At 42.2% G+C, this 19,448-nt stretch overlaps 1 protein-coding gene and 1 long non-coding RNA gene across 2 annotated transcripts in view; one reads left to right on the forward strand and one right to left on the reverse strand.

Moving 5' to 3' along the window:
• The window catches only part of CNTN5 (contactin 5), a 1,308,168-nt gene that overhangs the window by 524,621 nt on the left and 764,099 nt on the right, over positions 1–19,448 (forward strand). The gene's annotated exons all lie outside the window — the stretch shown is intronic.
• LOC109303007 lies at positions 4,024–7,937 on the reverse strand. Its single transcript, XR_002098982.1, has 3 exons — positions 7,680–7,937; positions 6,519–6,758; positions 4,024–4,505 (listed from the first exon to the last, which is right to left on the reverse strand). It is a non-coding gene; the product is annotated as an uncharacterized LOC109303007 (long non-coding RNA).

The raw sequence follows: 19,448 nt of genomic DNA on the forward strand, positions 1-19,448 counted from the left end.
CCCCTGGAGCCAGTTTGCCACCCATGTGACTGTGCATTCGTCAATGCCACAGTCCCTCAGCTTGCCCACCAGAATTGGGTGGGACACTGTGTCGAAGGCCTTCTGGAAGTCCAAGAAGATGGCATCGACTTCCTTCTTCCCATCTAAGCTCTTTGTTACCTGATCATAGAAAGAGACCTGGTTAGTCAGGTAGGATTGGCCTGGCATGAACCCATGTTGGTTACCCCTCAACATCACTTCCCCTGCAGGGCTCTCACCAATGTGGCCCTTGGTAATTTTTTCAAAGACCTTCCCCAGGATAGAAGTGAGGCTGACTGGCCTGTAGTTGCCAGGCACTTCCTTCCTCCCCTTCTTGAAAATAGGGACAACATTGGCCCTTTTCCAGTCCTCAGCGACTTGGCCCGAGCACCAGGAGTCCTCGAACAGCCATGCCAATGGCTCCACAATGACACCAGCCAATTCCCTCAGTAATAACACCTCTTGAGTTATGATGAACTAAAGTCATGTAACCAAAGTTAAATATAGACAATGACCAGGAAGTGTTAAGGCTGTTATTTGTTTCTGTCCACACTATGCCATAATTTTCAGGAGGTAGCATGAGCCTGAATAGTATGTCAAAAGGAGTGTTGCCATTTTCTGTTCATCCAGTTACCCATTATTAATTATTTTTGGAAGATTGTATGTTGTCCAGCAGAAGCGCAATGTTGGAATTCCTAAAGAAGAAGGAATATATGGCTTTTGCTATGCTCATTGCCTGTTAGTTATATTTTCCAAAACATCTGTGTGATCAAATGTTATTTGCCTACATCTTGTCCCCAAAACAGATTTGTTAAAGACATGAGCATTAGGATATCCGGAAACCACTTTTAACTTGGCATAAGCATATATACCTGAAGATAGTATTTCCATGCTTACTCAGGAAAAGGACAATTCTGTGTTCTTTACTTGATAATTCCTAAGTAACACAGCTAGAATTCCATATGTTATCAAGTATTAACAGGAAACTTATCTTAAACAAATTCATAGACTATAACATATATGAAAAACAAATTCAAGGAAATCTAAATCAGTTTGCAGATATTTAATCAGCCAATAAGATAGCTACATAATCAGTTATTATTCTGGTCTAAATATATATGATTTAGATCTCACCAGTCCTGTTTTTTGAAAAAAAATAAGAGATTTTGATAGTTTCCTAATTTTAAGCTACATTTCATTAGAAGATTTTAAATTATGCTGATCTTAGTCACTTTTTTATATGAAAAAGATTTAGAAGGCTGTAACACGAAGAACTTAAAAGTTTAGAAACTCAAAGGTAGTGAAGGTAATGTATTTTCAAATGTCATGGATGTGTTTTGTGCTTATTAAAAATGACAAATTGGCCCTTTTAGAGTCTAGAAGGTTGTAGACAGATGCTATTCCAAAAACTTTTTCCCAGAGCCAGTGTACTTTTTTCCTGACCTATACAACATCTATGTTGTTTCTCTTGCCAGTAGTGTTACAGATTTGTGATCAGGGGTTCCAAAGTATATTTGATCCTAGTATATGGATTTTGTTAGTGACCTAAAGCAAATTTCTGTCTCCTATCTAGGGAGGTAGACATTAATGTTTCAAATTTGTGCCACTTACAGAGTTCCTGGAAAATAAGACAATGTTTCTTCATTTAGGCTGGAGAAAATGGGTTAAACTTATTACAGTATATCAAATAATAATGACCTATGCTTGAGTATATTTGGCATATTTTTACTAATTCTTATTCAAGGACTATTCTAAGGGCTTTAGTACCAATCAGCCCCATAACAGCAGGTTATAAATCTAAAAAAAACGGCCTGAGCTAAATGACACTTTTGGAGCTTTGTTCTTCCTAATATATCAAAATATGCCTAGGTAATGAAACACAGTTCTGAAGTTCTTTGTGGCATGCTTTGTATGCAGTTTTATAGGTAATCATTATACTTTCTCCCCTCTCCCATTGCAAAACATAGAGTAAATATATAAGTGTTCTCACCTTGCAATGTTGGAATGTTGTTGTTCCAGTTTCACAAATGTTGGTTAAATGGCTTTGTAACCAAAGCTGTGCAGGAAAGAAATGTGCTAGACTTAGGAGCACTCTTCTAACTGCCAGAATATTCTTCAGTCTATGCCACCAAGACTATGCCCTTGTATCAAATGTATGAATAAAAAATATAGTGACCAAAATCACAAAGCAAGCAGAAGCTGCTACAATATTTTAATAGTTCTCCTACTTAGAACAGGCCCTTCATATATTGAACTAAAATGTTGACTTGTGAGGTGGAAGGAATCAGAACTCATGGCACAGATGATATCTTTTATTAAACCAACTAGATATTTGCAAAACAGCTCCTTTATTTGCAGTCTTTCGGGCATACTCACTCTTTTTCAGGCATAGGAGAATGCAAAGATTATAAAATTTCTCCTAGGTGGAAATGAAATTTCATATTTCACAGGAGAGCTAAAGGTGTTGTAAAATCTCCAGGTTGGAATAGTTAATTTGGTGCAGATTTGGCTCAAATATAAGTTAGAACAGTCTTTTTATTTCAAAGTTGTATGGTGGCAAGAAGGATGTAGAATTATGTTTCCTTCTGGTTATGATGTTTCTTATTTCACTGGAGAGTGGGGAGATGGGATACTCTCCAGGGCAAGGAATTTCTTTTGTGTTGAGGTGCCTCTGAGCTCTGAGACTGCAAGTTTAGCTCCAACAACAGGCAGGAGCAACGTGTCACCTTTCAGGTTTCCAGGTGATAGATTTTGCTTTTTTCTTTTAAAATTATGAAATTTTCATTTAAAAATAGCTAAATTTGATATCTGCCATGTTTCAGGGATGCAGGTCTATAGGCAAAAGGAATCAAAACTCATGACAGAGGTGCTTTCTTTTATTAGATCAACTTAGATATTTGCAAAAAATATTCTTTAGTTGCAAGCTTCTGGGCACACGCACTCTTCTTTGGGCACACAAAAATGCTGTTGTGTCAACCTGTAGCCCCACAAGAAGCAAGGGAGAGTTTCCATTTTTATATAGAAAAATCATAGGGGTTAGGGCCACCGGGTAACAGGCCAAAGGGGGGAGCAGGTAAAAGGTAAAGAAACATCAACACTATGATACTGTTTACTCATCACCTTAATGGGGGCCGGGGTGGTGCATGGTTGACAGCGCAGAGATCGCAAGTTTGAGGCTACAGCAGAAGTACTCATGGCACGACCTGTCAGATTGCAATGAAATCTGTGAATTCTGCTAAATACCTTGTCACACAAGGACACACAAAAGGAGGGAAGCACCTTAATTCCACCCCCTCCCCCTGCACACTCCTCAAAGTTTCCCCAAAAAGCCTTTAGTTTATAGAGCACTCAAACAGTAACCTGTAGCTGCCCCCAAATCGAAGTCCAGCTCCTTCAGTCCACAGTCCTGGATTTCTGAGCTAGCATTGGTGATGCATAGGGGATGCACGTGTACCCCCTGAGATTGGCTGTGCACCCCCTGGAAGCGCCAGCTGCAAAACCAGAAGTGTGGTCGGAAGTGCACTTCCCATTTCACCAATTTCACTGCTGGTGGTTACACACTTGGTGATCAGGTGCGGGGAGACCCCCCCCCACAGGGTTGGCAATTGGCTGTGGGCCTCCCCCAATGGCAACCTGGAGGGCACCAGTTGCCCATGTGAGCCAGTGAGATCTCCAGCTCCTCTGTGTAGAGCTGACTAGGTTCCATGTGTAGGCTCTTCCCTGTCCCCAGCCTCAAGCTTACACCTCCTTTTTCCCTGCCCCCCAGCACCTGGGGGATTTTGGGAGTTGTAGTCCAAATTAACAGTCAGCAAAACTCTGCAGACTGCCCCCTGGTTCCTCCTGCTGTTACACACATTACAATCACATTACAGTAGCACTTAACAGTGCTAATGACCTGGCCTTGTCATTTGTATAGTCGTGTTCAAAAAGATTTATTTACATTTTACAGTTTAACATGTCCCTTCACTTAATAGTTCAGTCAAAGTACTTTTTTAAAAAAATGCATCTCAGCAATTCTCAAAAAACAGGATATTCTGCCAGGAAAGCCTATTTTGAAGGGATATGGGCTTTTCCTTTGAGGAAAGACAAAGACTTCACTGGAAAGATGTCTCTGTGTTATGTTTGCAGAAGGAGGTCTAATTTTAGGCAGCATAAATGGTTCATCTTTCTCCTTCTGATCTGTATTAATCTTAGTTTGTGTTCTTACATAGATGTTGTGGTATCTTCATGGGCCTTGTGGTGTGTCAAAAGCTCTTTATATTATACAGGAACCTACACACAGAACTGTTTACAGTAAGAGGTAAAAGTTTTTGCTACTGTCCTTGCAAGTGTCTTATGGATGGCCTATTCCTAGGCTGCCATCCAGAAGTTTGTATTGACTTCATGCAGCCTGTCTCCTGAGATGCCACACATCTTGGACATTTGATACATTCAGAAGGACTTATTCTGTGTCACAGTTGCCATGTTCTACTTCAAAGGTGGTTACCCTGCAACAGTTGGAGAAAAATAAAGTACTCCTGTTTATATGATTTATGTTTGGAAACTTCTAGAATGAGAAGTTATGATATATATTCCTATATCATAACCATACTTTATAAAGAAGCATGGTTATGATATAGGAATATATTTTTCAATATAAATTGGAGAACTGGTTCAGATAAAATATAAATAAGCCTGCTTCACTGAACTTGGCTCCTGCTTAGGTCAAATGATGATAAAGAATCAGCATAAGAGTGACATATTCTACAGTTGAGTGATCTCAAAGAGTGTAGGATTGTAGACTTGTGCAAAATGAGCACAATATGTATCTTCCAGTGTTCAGAACTAAATACTAATCATTTGCAGGCAACATGCTACTATACTAAGTGATTTGTGTGTCTGTCTAAATTCTTATAGGCACTCCCACACTATAGCATTTGGGTACAAACAGATGTCATTTTTGTTGTGGTATCAGCTGTGTTGCTACCTATCCTAGATATGTCACAGCACAACTGATCAAAATGATCAACAGAAATAAATATCTTGAGGACTGCTGCCCAACCTGGCTGGGCTACTATTGCTCCTGGGGCTTCTTGGTCTCAATCTGGGTGCTGACCCCATTATAGGATGAATATCTGCCATGGCCTGACCCCTGAAATGTACTCCTTGGGAATCCCATGGAGGTTCTCCTGCTTGTGATGTATGTCCTGGGTCAAGCGATGTCAGTATGAAATGTATGTTCTGGGTCAGGGGTAAGGCAACATAACGCATCTTCAAGTACACCCTGGGAATTTCCTGTTGTACACAATAAGCAAACAGATTTCCTCCCCTATAAGGTCACAAACTGGGTACATCTACAGATGCCAAGTGTTGTGATAAACTCCAGTGCAATTTGTTTGTGTGTGTGTCAGCACCAGAGAGCTTGTGTGCAGTTTGCATCAGAGTGTATCACAGAACCTTAATGGCATTAATGGCATGCGTAGATGCTCAAACTGCTGCAGTCCAAGGCTCACATACAGATGTTGCACCCAGGACCACAGCAATTTGAGCTGGGGTAGAACAACTCCAGGCTGGCCAGGGACCTGGGGGTCAGCCCTGAGCTCTGAGAGAAATTGGTAGGTGGTGGAGAGACTTGCTGGGGCACAAGAGTTCCCCAGCATGCAGAGCCCTATGGCTCAGCAGCAGGAAGGGGTCTGGTCTCCTGCTGCCTGTGGTGACTGGCAGCAATGTATACTTGGGTCAGCATTTACATGTGCATTTAGGTGCAGTTATTTTTGTCTAAACAGTTCCCCAACAGTACTATCTTATGACAGTGAAAATTAGTTTGCTATGGTTTAATAGCATAGCATGTGTAAACTGTGACACTTTACATTGCAGCAAATTAGTCTACTGTGCAGTTAAGTACACATGTAGATGCACTCCCAGTGACTAGGTTTGGTCGTACAAACATTGTTGGGCAGTTGGAGCATGACAAGGGGCTGGGACATCTGTTCACTTACAATATGTGCTGCCATAAAAATGTTTATGGTGGCACAAGGGCAACTTCTGTTTGCACCCTTTGAGCACTTCCTGGGTGCGTCTACACATGCCCCTATGGCGCCGTTGTTACTGTGCCATAATTTAGTACTTCCTTTTGGAAGTACTAAATGACGGTGGAGTAACAGCCAATACTGCGCCATGCGTGTGGCACATGGTTATTTTTAGCTGCTACATTGCTGTAGCAACATGTTATGCTGAGGGAGCACGTTGCTACAGAAACATTGCTGCAGCATCACAATTTTTGGCCGCAGATGCTACATCACCATGGCACATTGCTACAGCAATGTGGCATCATGTGTAGATGCTGCCCCTGAGTAAGTGTCTACTTCTTTCATTCTTTCTAGCTTGAGAGAAAAAAGGTGAGGAGAGTGGCTTGTTTGTAGAATCTGTGTGTTGGGCAATTATTAGTGTACATGTGAAATATTTATTAAAGGAAAACTAAGTTGAAAAAATGAGGGTAGTATAATGCTCATACATCTTACCTCTTCCCTGTGTGACTTCTTAAGTCCCTCTCTTTTGAAAAGTGTGCCTGAGAGGTACAAATATGCCAGCATCTCCTTCCCGAGGCAGGCCTTATGAAAAACTTGAGCCAGAGCTAGTGTAAAGCATCATTGACCTCAGTGCTCTCAGTGAAACAATCTCATTTTACACCATCTGAGGATCCATCTCCTGGTTTGCTGGGACATGCTAAGATCCCATTCCATTCATGCTGTGGTATGTGCCTACAATACAACACATTTTTCTGATATGTAAAATACAAATGTCATTGGTTCTTTCTGTGTTAAACCCACCAGTAAAACATGAGATATACTTTGAGATTATTGTCTTCAGCACAAACACATCTTAGCTAGTACTACGAACATACATAAAATGACTTCTTACATTTACTTTAAGAACATAAAGAAAATACTTGAATATCCTGTGTGAAGTTGCTCACTTCCCCTTCCCAGACTTCAACATTAGCCTAGTGTCTACTACTAAACAAGTCAACAGTAATATACTTATCTTCTCAGAAAATTATGACTTATCATTTGCATCTATACACAAACATAGCCTTCAGTAGCCACTTCAGTAAAACACCAACAAATGATAATGCTCATAGTACATATAGCAGATTACACTATGAGCATTATATACTTGTGTGAACACACAGAGACAGAGACACAGAGCATATATTATATAGTCACTATGTCTATCATAGTATTGCTAGAAATGGAAAAAACAAAACACATAGAAAAGGATGTTCTTGACATCTAGATCAAATGAGTTTTCAGTTGGTCTACACCCCATCCTGATTGGAAAAATAATAAAGGATGATAAGATTTTATATGATTGTAATGCTTTAAATTAAGTTGCTTAATGAATACAAACAACTGTTTTAGCGATTTCCAGCAAGTTTATACTAGAACAGCACATACTCCCCTAATTTTAAACCAGCATGAAATACTTTTTACAATTTTCTAATTTATTTTATAACTTTTCTTAAAAGGGTTTTTATGTGTTTTTCATGCATTATTAAATTAAATGCTCCATTTTAAAAAGCCCACCATTTTTATGTGGAATCCTCATTTTAAAATATGAGGTTGAAATCCTTGTTCTAAAGTGAAGAGAATTTTAGGACTTGATTTAATCATTGTACTTACATACGCAGAGTTTTCTGTTAGTAGATGGTTCTTTTAATCTAGAAAAACAAGCCTTAATAAAATTCCTTAGCTGGGAGAAGCAGCCAGATAAATCCAGACTTGTATATAAGGGTGTAAATTTTTAGTAGTAAGGGCAATTAAACAAAGGGAACCTTGTCTAGAGATGTTGTAGAGTCTCTTGCTTGAAGTCTTTGAATCAAATCCAGATTTCTTTAATGATGTACTGGTTCAAATAGAAGTCAACAGAAAAATAATTGGGTGAAGTTCTTTGACATAGGTTATGCAGCAGTCAGACTAGGCAATAATAATGGTTTCCTCTGCACTTCAAAATCCATCACATCCATGAAATGTAAATAGGTTAAACCACATGTAGGCATTCTAGTGATGCAGGGGGATATTTTTAAAGGCACAAATGGATGGATGAATTTAGAACTGTTCTTTGTGCTTTTGAAAATCTCATTCATAACTTTTATCTTGCTCGTTAACCTTAAAATGGCAAGAATGAGATTGGCCACAAACAACTTTGAGCAGGAACTCGTTTAACAAATTGGAACTCTACTGTCCACAGTGGGGATGTCAAACTCAACCCCTGTACCAGGCCAGATCTGGGCCATAGGGCAAGAGGCCATGCGAGAAGCTATGTATAACCACAGCAGAGACGATGCAAACAGCTGGCCACGTGGTGACAGGCCAAGTAGGCCATATAGTTGATGCCCCTGCTACACAGCAATTCCGGCCAGTTGCTGAGATACCAAGTGCTTCTGTCCCCCCATCTTCTGTCATCTAAGACTGAGTCTACAATGCAGTGTGGCACACCCTTACCTGGGATTTGGTCAGATGCACCTTTGAGACGTGCTCCTATGGTTCTCACACCCTCAGGGTTGCTCTGCAGCCCCAAACCCCTGTGTGTCATCTGCTGCTGAGTACAGACTGAGATGCTCCTAAGGTTACTTTCCTGTCTTACGGTGCCTCAGCTTTACTTGACTTATCTATGTCTTTGCATCTCTTAGCAGAGGGAATTATGCCAACTACAAGAATTACACTCTTGCTCAGTCATGGGCTCAGAAATTTTAGATTCCTGCCCCGCACTGCCCCCCCCCCCGCAGAGAGGAGGTCTGCCTATATGTGCACTGAAAATGCACTTATCCTTGAAACCAAGTTATAAAAGATAACAGAAAGATGTATTATAACAACAAGAGCAATCATAAAGAATCATAACAATATTGAGCTAGATAGAGATAAAAAAAATTAACAAAGGGAAATATCAGAGTTATAATTTGATCTTATCCTTTCATCTAAGCCCTAAACTCTATAAATGTAGCTTCTCTTCTGCTTACCAGGTTCCAAAGAGCTGCTGCCTCTGACCTTCCTGCCAGGGCGCCCTGCAACTTTTCCTGATAGCATATTACACCCAGACTGCTACCTGAGGACCTAAAGTCATTCCCTACACCCAAGAAAACTGAAGACAAATGCTTTCTCCCATGGCAAGGCTTATCTAGCCATTTACATATATTATCAGTTTGATTCTTGAGGGAGCTCATACTATGCATAAAACTTCCTGCTCCTCACTGGCATATCTGTTTGAGACCCAGAGAATATTTACATCCATTTATGCATAATGATAGCTAATGCAACATCCTAAGGAATCTGTCTCTCCCTTAATTTTCCAACTGTGAGTAATGTCCTTCCCTGAATAGCAAGAATAACAGGTGTCATTCTTGCCACAGGCCTCCTTTTAAAATGTAAATATGTCAGTGTCTGGAAGGGCCTGGCACATGCCTGGCCATTAATTATACCCATGTTGGATGCCAATTCTCAGAGAATACTTCTCTCAGTCATTTAGACTTTGACCTGCTCTCAAGTACAAAATCCATTGTTTAAGGAGCAACACCTAAGAATGATTATCATTTTAGGCATTTCTGGTCCTCCTATATCATATAAGGAATGTATTTATATCAAATCATAGAATCACAGAAACTTAGGACTGAAAGGGACCTCAGGAAGTCATTTAACATAACCACCTGCTCAAAGCAGGGCCAGCCCCAACTAGATCATCTCAATATAGCCATTGAAAGAAAAATGTGTTTCAGATTAAACTGCAGAATTTATTTTCTTCACAGTTTTCTTTTATTTTCTTTATTATTCAGTCCTTGTAATTAGAGATCAATCTTTCCAAATAGTTTGATTGATTTTGCCATGGTTGATCTTCTGTGAAAAAAGATAAAAATGATCTGTAAAGCTTTTACTTGGCATTTCACTGCATTTTTCTTATTAAGTGTTTATATTGGCAGATTGTAAATGAATGCTCTTGCTTGAACAATGGATTCCAGAATGAATCTATATTCCTGCTGAGTATGGTTTATAGGACTTTTTTTTTAAATGTAAAATGCTAATTGCAAAATTATTAAAATAAAATAGAGAGATACTCATTTAACCTGTTAAATAATGTCACACTAAAAAGCCATGGGGAAAATAGTCTCTGTTGGTGTAAATGTACAGACCTCTGATGACAGTGGAATTTTACCTGTTTATACCAGTACACTGCTTGTCCTGTCATAAATTCAGCAAGAAAATTATTTCCTGTGAAAGAAATACTAAATATTGGAATAGAAAATGTGGAAAGAGAGTTTATACACTAACACATCTGGTGGAAAGATACATATCTACATTGCTCAGTACCTTGGGATAATATCCTAGAATGTAAGTATTCTCCTGGGACCAGATTCTCCTGTCTTAGGGCTTCTTTATTTCCCTTATTTGCAGAAAACTGTCCTAAGGATGGCTGAGCTGGGCACAGAAGTATCCTAGAGGAGCTTTGTGTGATATGATGTTCCATATTGCAATCCCCCAGTTCCTGTGACCAGTGTAGAGAAATGAAATGTATGGCTAAAAATTCCATAAAAATAAAAAAAATTGTAGGGTGGTCAGGTCCTTGCTTTTATGTATGTGCACATGTATTCATTTGAGCAATGCATTTTGCACATAGATGCAGAGCTGTATCAGGTACTGATGAGAGACAGCTATGAATTTGTTCTTATAATTACACCGGGATTATTTGCAGCAGATCCTTTGCAATATGAGTACAGGTTTTGCAGAATCTGGCTCTATAGTTACTCCCATATTATCCTTCTTGCTATTCATTGTGATCGGAATATAGGGATAAGTGGGCAATCAGGTCCATTGTTCTACGTTAACAGGTAATCCTTTAACCAAGAAATCCTCTAAATTAGCACTTCAGATTCTCACAGCTACCAGGTACAATACCCAAAATACCAAGATAAGCATATAACAAGCCATAGGGAAAAGCAGGTAAGATAAGGGTGCTCTCAGAGCCCTGGCACTGTAACAACAGGGAAGTAGTTGGTTAATACGTACTCAGAAAACCTGCAGAAAAAGATCATCTTCAGAATGATCATCAGAAAAAGGGCAAAAAAGTGCATGCCAGTCTGATTTAAGGGAAGACTTCCTTCCCTGACTCCAAATTTGGTGATCAGTCTAACTCTGAGCAAGACCCTCGAAATACAGGCAGGAGCACACCATAGTCAAAATCTGCTATCCATAGCTGTGCCCAACATCACAGTGCTTCAGAGAGGGTGAACAAAAGAGTAGCTTGCATGAGGTGCAGGGAGTAGGTGGGGAATTCCTTCTTGGCCCAAACTTGTGATGCAAAAAAGTTGGATTGCTAGATATCTATTACATTCAAGAGTTACCTCAACCTGAGGCCCACACATGAATTTCTCACGTGACAGTTGTTGAGCCAGAACTCCGTTCTATTGGCACATCCGTTAGAATCAAAAATGGTATGTGCTGTACGTTTTTTTGAGAAAGACACAAAATATGGATTTATACATTTTTGATTCTATAGTAACATTTTATTACACAAATGGAAGGCTTCCCATTGTGTTTGTAACTAAATCCATTAATATCCTAATGAATGCAAATTAGTTTCTATTAATTATGTAAGTGACATATAAATACAAACAACAGCAACTCTTAAACAGTTATAGGATACATGTTTTAGAAAATAGTTTATACATAGTTTTCCTTGCTCACAATCCTTAACATGGTGTGTAGCAACCACTATATCATTTTGTTGTTTTCATATTGCAATAGTATAGAGGAGTGCCCTGATTCTAATTCTGTAAATTATCATTTTTATTTTCCCCCAAAAGTTGTATAAATATACAGAGGCACGTTTTGTTTTTTGTTTTGTCTAATAAAAGGGAATGTGTACATATGAAGGAAGGGAAGTCAAACACATTAAGGGCATGAGAGCAACTTCGAAAGACAGAATAATGTTTCATGGACACTGCATAATCAGATGGCTTTAATTGGGAAATAGGCAGTAAGCAAGGCATTGATCAAAAACCTGTTCTACGCAGTAGGGGAGAACAACAAAGTGTACAAAACACCATCCTTTGTACATCTTTGGGCTCCTTGCAGGGCTAACTAAAAGATGGGTTGACAGAGGTATCTATTTAGCAGTTAGAGGCTATTATCCCTGTTGTAACTACTCTTATATTGGCATTATCTCATAAATATATATAATCAAATTCAGAGATTAGTATGATAATTAAACAGTAGTGTTTTTCCGATAAGACAGAGCTGTATTTATTTTTATGTGTAACTCACCCACACTGCATAGATACTATAGTTAGACTGATAATGCTATAGTTTAAGATAATGTTTTTTAAATGCTTTCAGGATAACATTCCTTTACTGCTGAGCAAAATTTCAGGACCCCTGTCAAAGTCTTTTTTTTTTAAATGCAATTTAATTCATTTTCTTTAACACTATGTCTGGTTTTTTCATAGCTGAAGTAGGAGATGAAAAGTTTTCTAGATGAACTTTCTTAACCAGTGTAGAGAGTAGTATTGACCCTAACTGTCCTTGAGCCAAAGTACCTCACCATGCATCTATCCTTCCAGAATAGAAGAGACGCTATGCATTGTGTGACACTGATCCACTCCCTTGCTCCCAATCCAGCCATGATGTCAGAGGTATGCCTGAGCAGAGGAATACCTGAGGACAAGGGCAGGTTTTATTACCAAACATACACTGGTTAATTTGTCACAGTGACAATGCAGCCTATCAGTGAATTGTCTTTTCAGACTGTCTATGCATTTTACATTTGTAGCAGGTTTGTTCTCCAGGGGTAGCCATGATGCCCCCTGGTAGCCATGCAATCCCCGCCCACCTCCAGCTCTAGGGCACCCTACCCTTCTCACTTGCCTACCATCCTTTGTGTTATTGGAAAGGAGGCTGCCTAAAGGTCCTAGAGTGACCTTCAGTTTTTATAGTTGCCAACAGGTCACTCCTAGACCCTGCTCTGGTCTCAGCTTTGCTTCTCTTGGGCAGAGTGGGTTCTCGTGACCGCTTGTGCCTCCCTAGGGCACTTATAACCGTAATGGCTGGGACACGACTCTTTCCTTCCCTTTACACCATGCCCATGCCTTGCAAATGTTATTGTGCAAATGTTCCCATGTCAGGGTCTTGGCCTTCCTGGCCTCCACCCCCTTTGCTTTTGCTGGCCCCTCTAGCTCAAGTCCACTGTACCAGACCAAGCTTCTAGGTACCAACTCCTGTCTTTCCCCCTTGGATCCTGAGCCCCTTCACTCTGGAATCAGTTTATCATGTCCCCTGGCCCTGTTCTAGCTCTGCTATGAATCCTGAGCCTCATTTGGCTCCCTCTGTCTGGGACCCTGACCCTATATCTCTCCTGTCCCAGGCACTGAGTCTCCTTTGGCTCTCTCTCTGCTTTTGGGCCACAGATCACTTTGTATCCTTGCGCCCTAGCAAGCTCAGGACATCAGTGTGCTCTCAGGCACTACTAGGACCTCCATACCACCCCTGCTAGTCCCAAACTTGAACTACTGGATCAACCTCTAACAAAGGAATGAACTTACTGGATGTAATAAACTAAACCCATGCTGAATCCAAACATCTGGAATGGGCTTCCAAGATGAGGTGGTGGTCTCCCCTACCCTGGTGGTCTTCAAGAGGAGATTGGATGGGCATCTGGCTGGGGTCATCTGAACCCAGAACTCTTTCTTGCCTCAGCAAGGGGTCTGTCTTGATGATCTATAGAGGTCCCTTCCGACCCTAACATCTATGAATCTATAAATCTCCAGTAGCTTAGCATGAGAAAAGCCACACCTCTCTTTGCCTTGGATTATATCCCCCTGCTAGGAAGCCCTCAGTGCCTTAATTTCACCCTTAGTGGGTTGCAGGGATTGACTGGGGCCCTTTTCTGCAGTTCATGGCCAGGAGCTTCTTCCTTTGCAGTTTGCTGGGCCAGCCTCCAGTCATAGCCTGCTCATGGTCCACCTTTTAGCAACAGCTTTCTCCCCTCTTCCTGGCTGTGGCCTTGACTTATGTATCTTCCAGGCCCATTTCTGGTCAGGTGACTCCACAGAGTTGGCTGCAGATTCCCTCTAATTAGAATCACCAACTAGTCTCCATGGCAGCCCACCTATAGCAGTGGCTTGTCTCCCCTACAGGGCTTCAGACTGCAATCCCACATATGCATTTGATGCAGGAACAGTTTACTCTTGAATAAACTGCTCACAAGTACATGCTCCTGGGCAGGTGTCTACATGTGCAGAGAAGTGGGAGAAGATTTACTGCTAATGGCAGCAAACTGTTCCCACTTTCTGAGGCCCTGCAATGGATCCCTGCCACAACCTAGGGGAGTTCTAGGCTCCCCCTGAGTGCTAGCCCAGGGGCTGGCAGGGAACACCAGGTCAGGAGACAACTGTCTCCTGGTCAGGGCTGGGACATTGCACCCTGCCTTCAGGGGCTGCCTGCTGCTTGGGCAAGGACATGGGCAACTGGTGCCACCTGAGTCAGGGGGAGCAAGTGCCCCTCCAAAGGCCAGTCAGTGACCAGGAGGGTCTCCCCACAGCCAATCACACTGACCAGAGGAGTCCCCTGTGGCCAATCTCACAAACTGGGGGAGGTCTCCCACAGATGATCGCACTGACTGGGAAGCAAAAGTGGTGTTCCCGGAAGTGCCAACAGTGCTTCAGCTGGCATCCTGACTCAGCACTCACAGGGCAGGCGCTTTCACCTTGCCCCCCTGTCCATCACCTAAATGGGGAATGCTGCCTGTCAGGGGGTGCACTAGCACTCTCAGGGGGTGCATGTGCACCCCTGTGCACTCCCTATGCAACGCCACTGGGCAGGGATAATGTCCCTCTGCCCCAGCAACAGGGAGCTCCTGGCTCCAGCTCCCTGATTGGGGCCAGGGGACTTGGAAAGAGCTGCAGGGGAAGGGCAGGTCTGCCTCTGGCCCATGACTGCCACAGTTCCCAGACCCTGCTCCACAATTGCAGGCAGGGGCTGGAGAACCTGATCCCCGCTCAGCTCCACTATCATGGAGCTGAGTGGAGAATAGGGTCCCCAGCCTGTTTCCCACTCAGATCTGTGAGCACGGAGTTGTGCAGAGAACAGGATCCCCAGCCCCTGCCAGCAGGGGGCTCCCAGTGCCATGACTGCAGGACTGGCTTTGGGAGATGGCAAAGCGGGGGCTGAGAGATAACAAACCTAGGAAACCTTTCTCTACCGATTCAAGTTGAGGACCTGACCTTCACTTTCCCGTATTTCAAGTTCTAATCACCTGTCTATTGGCTACTCAGGGTTCTCTGTACAATTCCTCTTCTGGAGTTATTCTACTTTATATGAATAATTAAATGTTCAACAGAACAAGGTCTTGAACCTGTGGTGCCTACACGTATCTACTGAATGCCAAGCTTCTGGTCTAGAGTCAACTTTTCTTTCCAACCCAATGAATTTTAATAAAAAATAAAACATGCCGCAAGGAGAGATTTGATCAGGAGTTAGGCAAAGTGAGGACTCAGATATAGGTCTCTTATATCCCAGGCAAACACCCAACTTATTAGTTACTCTTTTTTCTTTGGTTCCATCCTTGATCTCAGAATCATCCCTACAGAAGTTCCATTCAGACTGATACATTTCCATAAAAAATTATTTGGTTTCAATTAATTATATTTTTCTGCTGAAAGCTGTTTCATTGAAAAATTTAGACCATCTCTTGTGACAAGGCCTTGAGCAATTTGCAATAGGAAGGATAAATCATTTGTCAGTGAAATCCATAGCATCTTTCCTTGAATATTTCTCACAGAATGAACAGAACTTGCATTTAAATAGCCCTCTTATTACTTCTGATGACAATCCCCAGAGTACACCTTTCCTACTATGAAGAAGAGAATTTCAGGAGTGTTTTTTTTCCAAACTTAGTTTTAAATTTTTTTTCAATTAAATATTTAAATTTTAATGAATAGCAAGCTTCTTAACACTATGCACTCATAAAATCCAAAACTTGGCTTGCAGGAATAGCCTGGAAGAAGTAGAATGCCACGGGTTTTGTTTTTTTTAATTTACTGGGCTGTCTCAAAAAATCTTTTTACTAAACTATAGAATGCAAAACTTAATACAGCATGAACAGACTCTTATTACTGCATATGGAAATGAAGACCTGTGGTGCAACTGTAAAGGACATTCTTATCTTTGTTTTGGAAAAGAAATCTTCTCTTGACTTTTTTCATTTGAGAATTTCCTTGAATAAAGACATGGATGTAAACTAATTGCTAAGGTTAGAAGATGTATTGTCATCTTGTCTTAAAATGTATCAGTTATTCAGGTTCCCATTCTCAACTCCCAGGACTCTTCTTTAGGATTCATAAAAATCATGGATCTCACTGGCCTTCAGAGCAGGTCAACATAATTGCACATGATGCATCCAGACTGCTTTTGACAGTAATAGAACAGATTCCTAGGGTCCAACTACTACTCTACAGACCTCTGGGTACAAAGAGAATGTGTCTTATTTGGGCTCAATTTAGTTCCTAGTGGAAAGAAAAAAACCCAAAGGAAGAATCGAGGATCCAACAAGTTGAGAGTGCCTTAAAACAAGATGAAGAGAAATAGAGCCAGCCAAGTCCACATGAAAAGGACTGAGGCTTCAGAGAAAGGAAAGAGACAAAGTGTAAAATATTCATAAGCAACCTCCCAGATAATTTGGACTATGTATTGTTAAAAAATTTTTAAAAGAAAGTGGGGGGGGAGTTGCATAAGTAAAACTGTACAAAAGTGGGGGAGGAAGACCCAACAGATGTGGGAAGATAGAGTTTTGGGATTGGAATGTGCTCAAGAAGCACTGAAAAATAGAAGGCAGTGGGAGTTTGGGGGGAGATTGCTAGAAATGAAGAGAGGCCTAGAGAGGTGAGGGGTTCTAGAAATTTCCAAGGGAAGAGGAGAGAGAGGCCCTAACACCATATAGTATGTGGGTACCTGGGAAAAGAGGAAACCCTAGTACAGCGTCATTGAAGAGGACAAGTGCCCCATGGTTAAGGAAAACAATCCCATGCCTAGAAATGAGCTAACAACCACTATCAAATACCAGCTGTATGGAAATCACACAGTCCGAGAGATGGTGACTGGTGCCTGGAGTGCTGGTACAGGAAATGAGGAAGACCACAGACAAGAAAACCCTTAATAGGGATCTGTAAGAAGGAAGGGGTGTGTGTAACAGGGGGCCTATCATGTCCTTTCCTTTAAGAGGGAAACCATAGTTTAGAGAGCCACAGTTGTGGAAAGTTTGCCTATCAGAAACTCAGAAAGAGCAGGGCCCTGTGGCAGGGTGTGGGGGGTACAAAAACCACAAGCACTGATTGCAGAGCTAACAGCTCTGCCAAAATGCAGCTAGGGGAGAACCCTGCAAGTAAGCAAAGCATGGCTGCAATAGCTAGACAGTCACAGAAAGCTACCATGGAGTTAAGCCTGCAAGCCCAATTAAGGGAGCTCTGTAGCCCACCCAGGGAAGTCACCTGCTCAGAAAGGGGTGGTGCTGGGGAGACATATAAACCCAGGGCTTCAGCTATGGCAAGCAGACTGGCCCTGGAGCCTGCCAGGGAAGTAGCTCTGGATTGGGTGGCTGTAGCTGGAGCAATTGGTTGAGATCCAGTCAATGTGCACTGTAGGTGGCTGAAGGCTTACAAGAAGCCATGTCCAAAGATGAGAAGAGTTTGATTTTGCTGCCAGTGTGTTTAAGGTTTTCAGTAGAGCTAGAGGGCTCAGTACCTGAATTGGGTAGAGATAGAGAGTGTGGATCTGCAAAACACAAGAGAAGGAGCCCTGCAGCAAGCTGGCTGTAGCTGACCTAGTGCCTGGGGCCAGAGCGGAATGCTTGCTGAATACGAAGTAGCGAGAACCCAGGGGTGGGGCTGCTTTGGTGTTTGGTTGCTTACGTTAAGGGATGGAAGGTTTTCCTTCTTCTAATCAGTAAGGTGGTATCTCTTTTGTTGATGTTTGGTTTACCCAGAAGGAGAGGTTTATGTTAGGCTGTTCCTTATCATTTGCATTCTAGTTATATCAACAATTTGGGTGGAACAACAAAGGGGTGGTTGGAGGTCCCAAGTGCCAGGGAGGCACTTAAAGGCTGAAATCTGCTGGGACAGGGTAGAAGCTCCAGGGTGCCCAGGGGGTGGGTGGTTTTGAAGTCATACAGGGGTGGGGCAAAGTACAAACAGGAAGTGGCTGGGAGGGCCAGAGTCTAGATAGGGCCAGGGGCCCAGCACTCAAGAGGGATGGAGACATAGGGCCAGAGGTCCGTTGCTCAAAGTAGGGTGAATACCAGGGCTAGGGGCTCACAGCCCGAGAGGAGTGAGGCCAGGGCCTAAGAGGGGTGGAGACAGGAGCAGGGTGCCCGATGCCCATCGGAGCAGGCTAGGTCAGATCCAGCACACTGAGCCTAGGCCAAAAGGAGACCAGTGAAAACAAAGGGGTGGAGGCTGTGAAAGATGAGGCCCCTAACAAGAATAAGAGACCTGAGGTGGCATGGCATTAGATTGGGGCTTAGTGTCCACCAAGGTAATTGATTCATAACATGTGCAAGGCATGGGTATGGCTTTAGGGGAGGTTCAGAAGCTGTGACTAGCCCATAAGGCAACAAGTGCCCTGAGGTGAGAGGCAGGCACATATGAGCCAGGAAGGCTCAGGTGATGCTAGAGATATTTAGGATCAGTGGGGTCTGAGAGGGACCTGCAAGTGTGAAGGCTGACTAAGTCTCACGTTAGGACTGTAGGGCAGCCTCCTTTTTTCTAAACAATATTTCCAGCAGGGTGTGACAGGTGAGAATGAAGAGGGATATACACATAGAGCAAGAGTAGGGCAGGATTCACGAGCCGCCAGAGGACATCACAGCTGCTGCTGGAACCTGTCCCTGTGAAAGACCCCTATATTACATCTTGTCTAACATCTCTCCCAAGTATACATATGGTCCAATAAACACACCCCAGGGTATTATGCACAGAGAAATTCAAAATTATGCATAGAAAAATTCAAAATTATGCTAAATTAATTACAGTATCATTATTATTACTATTATTATTATTATGTTACTAATTAAGTTAAATATAACACTATATGAACCTTCTTTAGAATTATATACAGGTACTTGTGTGGGATGTGGTTGTGGGGTAGGTGTCAGGTATGTGTGCATGGTGGTTTGTGAAGGTGTTGGGGGGTGAGGTTTGTGGGGAGTTTGTGAAAGGTTTTGGGGGGATGTGGGTGTGGGATTGTGGATGGATGTAGATATGGGAGTGTGTGGGTTTGTGGGAGAGTGTGTAGGGTTTGTGAGTGAGTGTGAGCTCTCCTGCCACATTCCCCCCTGCCACACCCTCCGTGCCATGGCCAGCCTCTGCTGCCACCCCCCCTCCCACTCAGCAACGCTCCCCCCCCCCCAAAAAA

This window comes from Gavialis gangeticus, unplaced genomic scaffold, assembly GCF_001723915.1.
Source record: "Gavialis gangeticus isolate Ggan-Ray unplaced genomic scaffold, GavGan_comp1, whole genome shotgun sequence".
Taxonomy (NCBI): domain Eukaryota; kingdom Metazoa; phylum Chordata; order Crocodylia; family Gavialidae; genus Gavialis; species Gavialis gangeticus.